This window comes from Triplophysa dalaica, chromosome 1 (genome assembly GCF_015846415.1).
Source record: "Triplophysa dalaica isolate WHDGS20190420 chromosome 1, ASM1584641v1, whole genome shotgun sequence".
Taxonomy (NCBI): domain Eukaryota; kingdom Metazoa; phylum Chordata; class Actinopteri; order Cypriniformes; family Nemacheilidae; genus Triplophysa; species Triplophysa dalaica.
Window position 1 is genome coordinate 13755021 of NC_079542.1, and position 8977 is coordinate 13763997.

Genomic DNA, 8977 nt, shown 5'->3' on the forward strand with positions numbered 1-8977 from the left:
TTACTACATTATTTTATATAACATAGTTATTTACTAACAAAGCATTGCAAATAAAAAAAAATCATGAATGGTATTATTCAGGGGTAAGTGTTGTTTTTGTCAATATACTAAAGAAGTCTGGAGTGTCATGTAAAAATCACAGTGAATGAAAATATTCTCTATTAGGTCAAAAAGTGATGTTATGCATTAAGCTGTACTTTTACGTCACTCATGAAATCCCTCAGATCTGGGAATTGTTTCCCCATAGCGCTCAGAAGCCCACGGCACCAATGCATAGATCTCATTTTGAGCTTCATAAGGCAGCTGCATAATCTACGATCGCATGAAAAGGAGTGGAATTTAAAACTTCAAAGAGGTATTTCATCCCAAAGATTGTTAATATTAGTTTGAACCTTTTATCCCCTCTATTTCTTTTACTCTGTCAATTTTCCAACTCATTGATACAGTATCAAGAGCTTGAGTTGAAATGTTAACTGGAGATCATACATCTACAATGAGGAGGGAAATAAAGTATAGCAATAGTTAAAAGAAAATGTGATCCACGATATTACGTGTTATCTCTCTTGAACTCTAGCAGTCAGAAGGAATTATTGCATCTGATAATACATTTAGGGAATGTGCCTCTACTTCACGGTAAAAGCAAAACTACTGTGTTTAGCAAGGTTATTTTAGTCTACTAAAATGCAAACTTTGAAAACATTTCTGTTTATTGAAATCTAATACGTTGACCCAAACATTATTGGAACTTAAGGAAACTAAAGGAAAAATGTAAACGATCCCTCACAAATAAACTGAAATAAGTTAACAGCAACCAAAATTATACAATTAAACAAAGAATAAAATAAAAATGTAATTAATCTTAAACACCAACATAAGAAAATAAACAAATAAATGATAAACCACAAAAGCAAATACCACAATTTCTAAAGCTAACATTAAATAAAACATCAAAAAAAAGCGAATTTAAAATATTAATAAAACTATAAATGAAACTAAATAAAACTACACTAAGTCTGACGTAGAGCAAATAAAAAAGGAACAGTGTTTTTTCATTAAATATATAAAAATTAGAACAGTATAATTTTGTGGCCTTGTGTTAATTCATCTTCTTAGAAAATTGGAAGACAACATTTAGCAGTTCCCAATTATGTGGTATTACAAAAACCTCTTCTGGCTCATTAAAAGCCGAAATAAATGATCTAACCTGAAATATATGATATAAAACACCCTGCTATATTCGAATAATTCATCGCTCTATGACACTTTCTATTAAGCTCCTGGTTAATCAAATCTCCCACACATTTTGTCAAATGCTAATACGCTGGCAAGCTTGAGAAAACAAAAAGCAAGTAATGACTCTCGCGACATTTACAAAGGTTTTAACAAAATCATATCTAATATTTGCATTTTGTAAATTAAGATGGCACAAATTGGAATGGTAGGAGTTTGATTTATGATCCATGGCCGGCCATGTCTCACAGTTAAAAGTTGGTAAATTAATTGCTATTCTCCCATGTCTAATTATAGGCGTCCCTCCTCAAATTAGATTAATTAAAATCTATAGGCTACTGGATATGGAACTCTAATAGAGAACTAATCCATTAAATGCGCCTGTCTAGGCTAGAAAATGATCGTATCTATCAGAATATCACTGGCTTTTATAGCCTACATCCATGGAACAAAAAACAAAGGCTTTTGATTGGTCAATCTTTTGGCATATGACATTTTTTCCCCAGAATATAAAGATCATAAAGAATCTATTAAAACATATGTTTTTAACAAAGAAAAAAAAAGGTCTTTAATATCTTAATGAACTCGGTTGCATTCAATTTAAGTATCAACCTTGTCTCCTTAAAGAAATAGCAAATAAGACAATGAGAATGTAATGAGAAATGTTTGTATTGAAATTTATGCTACATCAGTATAACGGCAAATCAGTGAAGAGAGAAACCTGATCCAATTGGGTTAGTTTTCTCAAGAGAAGAATATAAATAAAAGACCAAGCCAAAGTCTCAACTTGCTCTTTGTTTAATCCCCCCAAACGATTCCAAATATATCCTTCAGCAACTGTTCAGGTGGAATAAATTACCTGATTGTATTGTACATACACTTTCTCAACTCGCTTTTAATAAATTCACACCACTTCTCTATTTTTGCATCATCTAAGGCAGACATGAACCAGTTTCTTCTTTTCTCTTTAAGTTTGAAAGTCGTGTTCAGGTCTAACTGTACCGCCATCTCCACTGAGACCTCTGTCTCCTTGACCACTTTACCTCCTGTTTGCAAACAAAAATTTCTGCTTCCAACACAGTGTGACATAAGCAGGTGTCTGATCAAAACCATCAGCGGTCAATATAACAATTGCAATGTGCTCTAGACGCCTTTAGATGGCAGTCTTGATCCACAATGACCTATAATGCAATCGACTTTAAACCTTTGGAATGTCCAGGCTCTTTTTTCTGTAATATTTAGACTTGCTTATAATAAATTAAAGGTGCATATGGTTAAAATTGTAAACTTTTAATAGTCCAATAAAATGTATCTATCCATACTAGAAGTTTTTTTTAATTGCTTTTATGTCTTTACCTTACTATTTTAAATTGACTTACTCTGTTTCTAAGGTCACAACCATTCGAACAGCGGCCTTCTTGTCCTACTTCTTAAGGCACAGAGCCAAGTTTCTGTTATAACGCCTGGAGTAAATGGAGTCCCCTATTTGTGATGCACTCTGGATAAGTGACCCATTTTCACCGCATGTTATTAAGACAATCATTTGCGTATATTGAAAAACATTTCAACGTGTAATCAAAAGAATATACAGTGTATCTCAACTGGTAGAGTATTGCATTAGCAGCACGGAAAGTTGTGGGTTCAATTCCCAGGAAACACACACTTTAATCTAATGTATTGCTTGAATGCACTTTAAGTCACTTTGTATAAAAACGTCTGCCAACATGTTCAGAAATCTGTAAAATGACTTTTCATTCTCACTAGGGTCATTTCTAACCTTTCTTGATTCAAGATTCAAGATTATTTACTGTCACTATACAAGCATTACAAATAACAGTCCTTACATATAGTTCAAGATAAAATACAAAATTTAAAAACACACCAACAAAATGAATGAATAGTACAGATTATCTGTTTTAATTACGGTTAATGTGGTAATGCAAATAATACATGAGATAAAAAATAAAACATTAAATTAGAAAATACAATATTTTTGTGGAATATTTTATACTGTAAAAAAATGACCTCTGTCCGGTGGTTTACACCTACTTAAATTTGCAAGGAAATCGGTGAGGGGTCAGAGCTGGCATTATTCAGAACAGATGTAGATCAAGGCAAGTGCTAAGTCAAAGTCTCTGGAGTGTATCCATATCAGCACCACACGGCTGTTCTTCACTCTCTGATTCTAGGCGGGAAGACCAGACGTCAAGCGGAACTTCCTAACCCAGCGCTGTCAACAACACCGGCACCAGGCCCGTTACAATTAATTTACTATCGCCAAAAGGCCCCAGCACTTCAAAATGCTCATTTAATTCCATCAGGCCCCACAACATGCTTGCTGTGTTGTTAAATCTGGAATTACAGTGCCCACACCTTACGGTGAGATGCCACCCAGAATGCCAACGGTTGAACAACGGCATGTGTCCTGAAAGATTTGGACCAAAAGAGCACAAAATAGGTTTCTGCACACAGGAGTGTTCCCTCTCGAAGCTGTTTTAGGGCATTAGCATCCACTAAAGCCATTTCCTAATGTGACCAATAAGTTGCTTTCAAATTAAAAGAAAAAACAGAAAATAATTGTATCTCTGTTTGACTTGTCAGTTTGAGAAAGAAGGAAGAAAAAAGAGGCAGGGATAAACTTCAGCCAGACAGGCTGGGCCGTTATCTAAATGGAATCAGTCACCCAGTGCCATTAAACAGTGAATGGACACACTAGAATTGTGTGCTTTGTGACAGAAATAGCCTGCCTGTGTCCCTTAGTGAGCCGCGCTCTTATTTATTTATTCTGCTCTACCCAGAAACACCTCTGATGCTCCTGGACAGTGGCCTCTCGCTTCTATCAAAGGCCTTCCCCCAATACAGTTCAAAAGATGGATGGTCTCAGGGGTGGAGTCATCATGAAAGGTGAGATCAAAAACACAATGGGCCGTCCAGCTGCCCAGCCAGGCCTCGAGAGGAAGAGGAAGGACTCCTGATCTTTGTGGGGGGAAAGTTGACAGGCTTCATTTGTCTGCTCCGCACACAGTGTCTTGCCCCATCACCCTGGATTTCTCATTGCTGGGAAGTGCTTTCATAAGACCCAGATTCATTTATAAGATGATGACCTGTATATAAAATTGTATATATATAATAGCCTATGATGTTTTATTAATACTGATGCAGGACAATTCATTTTGTTTTCTTTTCATTGGTAATTTTAGGGACTACCTAGAAATGTTCTTTATTACAAACAGTGTAGTGATATTCAGAGAAATAGTTTTTCTTTGTTGACCTGCACAAGTGTGTTTAATTTAGAGTCCAACTCAAGTCTCAAGTCAATTGATCCGTTGCAAAACCCCGGCTCCCTTCGTTTCTGTTGCTATGTCCGATAAGCTTCTGGCATCAGCAATGCGCTCCCAGTGTAAACGTGTGCACTCCCAGGGGAAATAGTGAAGAGTTTCTGGAAAAATGACATGTTGATTTCAGAATTACAGAAAGGTGTGCATTGTGCATTGGAGGGATACATTCAGGATTTGAGATAACTGTAACAATAATTATACCTGTATTTGCATCCACACCTGCAGAAGATAACATTACGTTAATTCTAAACTCGCACGATGCAGTAGGCAACTGATGTAACAGTCACACAAATGAATTGCCTATATAGCTCACCTAAATGTGGTGTATTAAGTGTTTATATTTACTCAATGTGCAGTAATAACAATTTTAGAGAGAGAGTAACTTCAGCAAGAGTTTTGTTCGGCCGCGATACTTCTTTGTGAAAACGACAGGAAATTTTTGAATATTTGTTCAGTACGGAAAAGAAAAACAGTCCATGAGTGTCTTAATCTTTATTTGTGTTAAATACAACAAAAACAGTACAACTGTTGCTCTATGACTTCATTGCTGAAAACGTTTTTCCTTTAAAATGTCACTACAAATGCTGCTCTCTGAAGGTGCGCTCATCACATCACAGGGACGTAAAGAATATCTTGCCTGCTTGCTCATACATCCATCCATCCATCCATTTTCTACCGCTTATCCGGGGCCGGGTCGCGGGGGCAGCAGTCTAAGCAGGGATGCCCAGACTTCCCTCTCCCTAGCCACTTCCTCCAGCTCTTCCGGGGGGACACCGAGGCGTTCCCAGGCCAGCCGGGAGACATAGTCCCTCCAGCGTGTCCTAGGTCTTCCCCGGGGTCTTCTCCCGGTGGGACATGCCCGGAACACCTTACCGGGAAGGCGTCCAGGGGGCATCCGGAAAAGATGCCCGAGCCACCTCAGCTGGCCCCTCTCGATGTGGAGGAGTAGCGGATCTACTCTGAGCTCCTCCCGAGTGACCGAGCTTCTCACCCTATCTCTAAGGGATCGCCCGGCCACCCTGCGGAGAAAGCTCATTTCGGCCGCCTGTATCCGGGATCTTGTTCTTTCGGTCATGACCCACAGCTCATGACCATAGGTGAGAGTAGGAACGTAGATTGACCGGTAAATCGAGAGCTTCGCTTTGCGGCTCAGCTCCTTCTTCACCACGACAGACCGGTACAGCAACTGCATTACTGCAGAAGCTGCACCGATCCGTCTGTCAATCTCCCGCTCCATCCTTCCCTCACTCGTGAACAAGACCCCCAGATACTTGAACTCCTCCACTTGAGACAGGAACTCTCCACCTACCTGAAGTGAGCAAGCCACCCTTTTCCGGCTGAGGACCATGGCCTCAGATTTGGAGGTGCTGATTCTCATCCCCGCCGCTTCACACTCGGCTGCAAACCGTCCCAGTGCATGCTGAAGGTCCTGGTCTGATGGGGCCAGCACGATGACATCATCCGCAAAGAGCAGAGATTGCTCATACATGTAATATGCAAGTAATATATGAACAAGTATTATATTCTGCCTTAAAACACCACTTCTCGAACGCTGCTGTCTGAAATTCGTACATTGATGGTTCCAACAATACCGTGACTCGTATCAGTATTGGTATACTTGTGATGTGTGAACTCCGCTATTCTCCTTCATTTAGTATGATTTCTAAAAGTTCTAACTTAATTATTGTTTATCGTTATAGTGTGAACGTCCAATAAAGCTGGGTATATATCTCTCTGTCTACTATTACAATAATTAAAAAGCAATTTTTCATATAAAGCACCAAAGCTCTACTATGCCAGCTTGTCGGGACTGGAGATTTTGTTGGACAAAATGGCGGTCAGTCAAAGGGGCACGTAATATCGGCGTTAGAATTGGTCAGATCGCCTGTCAATCAAACTGCTTACGAAGGGTCAATTGAATGGGTAGTTTGAGTCTCAAATCTCAAATTCGCTGGTCATTACGCCCTTTTGGAAACAATGCCAAAGACACAGATTTGATTTGCTGGGAATACATGGACTGATGATGTACAAACAAACACTCCAAATGCACAATTACTTTGGAGGAAAGTGAAAGGGAAAAAAAACTTGCGAAAATACATCAAAGTAGTTTCATTGAAATTGCACTATGAAAAAATATGATAAAATGAAAACTACAAACCGTCTTACAGTGATTTGTGCTGTATACTGTATTTGTTGAATCTTGATGGAAAGATTAGGACTACTGTTATGCTGCATTAAGCTTTGTTTCTTTTCAGGATAGGCATTTACCCTGATTGGTTGGTTTACAACTGGTTTATACAATCCAGAATTTATTGTTGCCTCTATGTCTGCAAGTCATTCGAACCCTAAGGCTTCAAAGCAGCCTCAAGCTATTACACACCCACCGTGCTTCAATGTTTGTTGAAAAGTTCAGTTATTTTGTTGCGATGCAGTTTTTTACAAAACAAAACATTTATTATTTATGCCAAAAAGTTACACTTGGTCCCAACTCTAAAGTCTTCTATTTGGGAAAAAAACTGGAGCAGGTGATACTCTCTATGAATATAAGAATTTGTCAATGGTTACATCAGCCACAGAGAAAAGCACAATAAAGTACACTCAAAACTGTAATAAGCAATCTTGTGTTGGTTTAATAAGAACCTGACAAAATATTACATGGCAAAGGATTGAATAGAATAGACTAATCTACAATATTTGTTCTTTCCAATAACAGCTATTCATGTTATAGAAACAGTTTACCCCAAAATAAAACTCTGTCATCATTTATTTACCCTCCTGTCATTTCAAACCTGTATGACTTTCTTTCTTACGCAGAAAACAGTTGGTAACTAAAGCCGGCACCCATTCACACACCAAACCAATGTAAGTGAATGGGTGCCAGTTAACAACATACTTCAAAATATCTTTTGTGTTCTGCGGAAGTAGGTCATATAGGTTTGAAATGACAAGAGGATGAGTAAATGATGACAGAATTTTCATTTTTGAGTGAACTGTCCCTTTAAGACATGTCCAATAATGTCCCCAACAATGACGGAATAAACAGAATTTTCCCTTTCCAAAAGTTTACAAGTTTAGATGCCATAGGGGAAACAGTTTTACTCTTTTTTTCATTTTGCAATACACTGACAATGTGGACTAAAACATGCTTTATCTGTACATACAGTCAAAGCTCTAATTTATGAGATGAGAAAATCTATTTCTGTCAGGACTCCTACCTTAAAAGAGTGTTAACAACAACAATAAATAAGATGTTTTGGAACTGCTCTGAGCAAAGCTCTCTGTCTGTCCATGCAGCCTTGTCTAGACGGAGTATGGAGCACAGCGATAACACCCCATCAGATCATATTCATATTGTGACCCTGGACCACAAAACCAGTCATAAGTCACAAGGGTGTATTTGTAGCAATAGCCAACAATACATTGTATGGGTCAAAATGATACATTTAAATTTTATGCCATTAGGATATTCAGTAAAGATCATGCTCCATTAAGATATTTTGTAAATGTTCTAAGTAAATATATCAAAACTGAATGGATGCAGTAAAAGTGCGAATAAAATAACCGTAAACATGGCTATTTTCTCTATTTATTTCGAATTTTTGCACCCTCAGATTCCAGATTTGCAAATAGCCCATGGCCAAATATTGTCCCATCCTAACAAACCACACATCAATGGAGAGCTGTCAGAAGATGTAGAAATCCCAATTTCGAAGAATTGACCCTTGTGACTGGTTCTGTGGCTCAGTGTAAGGACATATCTTGCATATAACACTGATTTGTAACTAAATTTGGGGGGTGAACAAATCTCTCCTGAAAAAAAGGGTTTTGCAGCTCATTGGAGAACGCTTGTAAGTTCCTACCGTACCAAAGGGGAACAATTGTTCTTCAGAAAACCATCTATGAAATTGTGCTTCAGAAGAGGTTTTCACCACAGACGATATATTAAAGCAACATACCATGTATAAAGACAATATATCTAAGGAATCTGCAAATAATATCAAATATAAAAAAATGGGCCCGATAAGAGTATTCTTGGCTGGCCCTGAGGTGCTGCAAAGAAAACGAAGACCTTTTATTTTTTATAGTGTATAATAAGTATTATGCCTGCAAGTCCAGCAAGGTACATAATATGATTTGTCACAAAAATGGCACCCAGTCAGAAATACGTTAATAAAAGCCAAAATGTTATTCTCATTTAAAGGAGGTCAAGGAGAAACTGAAGGACTCCATTTTCCTGTGTTTCTCCTTCCTCATAAATATGCATACGCCTGGACTATGGGGATGCCATTGAGTCTCCTTGTTTTCTGACCTCTTTAGCAAGTGTTAATCCATGAAAAGGTTAGTCCCCATTGCACAAAGGTGTACAAGCCCTACCCATCTCCCTGAAGATTCAACCGAGATTGAGAATT